A 1,053-nucleotide genomic window follows, 5' to 3' on the forward strand; every position below is an offset into this window, starting at 1 on the left:
AAAAAAAAAAATAGGGTATGTAACAATTAGAGAAAGACCAAGTTTACAGACAGCAAATGCTCAGAGAGAACCAAATTAATAAGGATCAGGTGAACAAAATCAGGCATTAACAAAGACTGGACAAAGAAGAAAAGGAAAATAGTAAAACAATATATTGTTAATGTAAGAGTGATGTTAGAAACCAAAATTATCAAAAGGTTTTTTAACAAATGTGATTTTCTTTTTTGAAACTAAATGTTGCTGCAGCTGTTTTTACATTAGTGTTACATGGCAGCTCAATAGAGGATTTACCTCGATGCTGCCCCAACATTTCGTTTTGTTTGCGGAGTGAGTCAAGTATACAGCGCCACATACTCTAAATATGGAGCAAAGCTGTGAGCATTAAAAACAAGGTATGTGTTTATGGTATCATTGAATAATAAATAACTTCTCTTAAAAACAACGTACAAATACCAATAATTATCAAGTTGTTGCAATAATTAAAATTAGTAGGCATTTTGTTAAGAAAGTGACATTGACAGGATACCATTATGAGGTAAAAAAAAAAAAAAAGAATAAAAGTAAAATAAAACTATTTTTTACTATTTTTTTATTTTCAGGTGTTACATATGGGACATACATGGCTGGTGGAAGGGAAAGGGAGAAAGAAAGAAACAGCGGAGAAGAGGAACAGTGATAAAGGGCACAAAACAAAAAATGAGGTGGGGGGACAAAAAATACATATATATCAATCACCTGGATCACCTGTTGAGAGAGAAAAAAAAGAAAGAAGAGAAAACAAGCAAAAAAGAGAGCGATATAATAAACAACATCATCACGATAATCTATGTGTATATAATATATAATATGGAATATTATTGTGCAGCACGTAGGATCGACAGCACACAGTGTGCTTTGAGGTAGCAGCCAAAAAAGGTGTAGTTTGTGTGTGTGAGCACCCGAGTGCATACCTGTGAGCGTGAGCGCGCTTGTATTCAAAAGGTTCCTTCATGTAATGATCTGCTAGAGGGTGTGGGGGGGGCCATAGCCCCGTCCTCCAGGGCATGAAGCAGG

The sequence above is a fragment of the Haplochromis burtoni genome, unplaced genomic scaffold (assembly GCF_018398535.1).
Source record: "Haplochromis burtoni strain Fernald_Lab_line unplaced genomic scaffold, NCSU_Asbu1 Contig_756, whole genome shotgun sequence".
NCBI classification, from domain to species: domain Eukaryota; kingdom Metazoa; phylum Chordata; class Actinopteri; order Cichliformes; family Cichlidae; genus Haplochromis; species Haplochromis burtoni.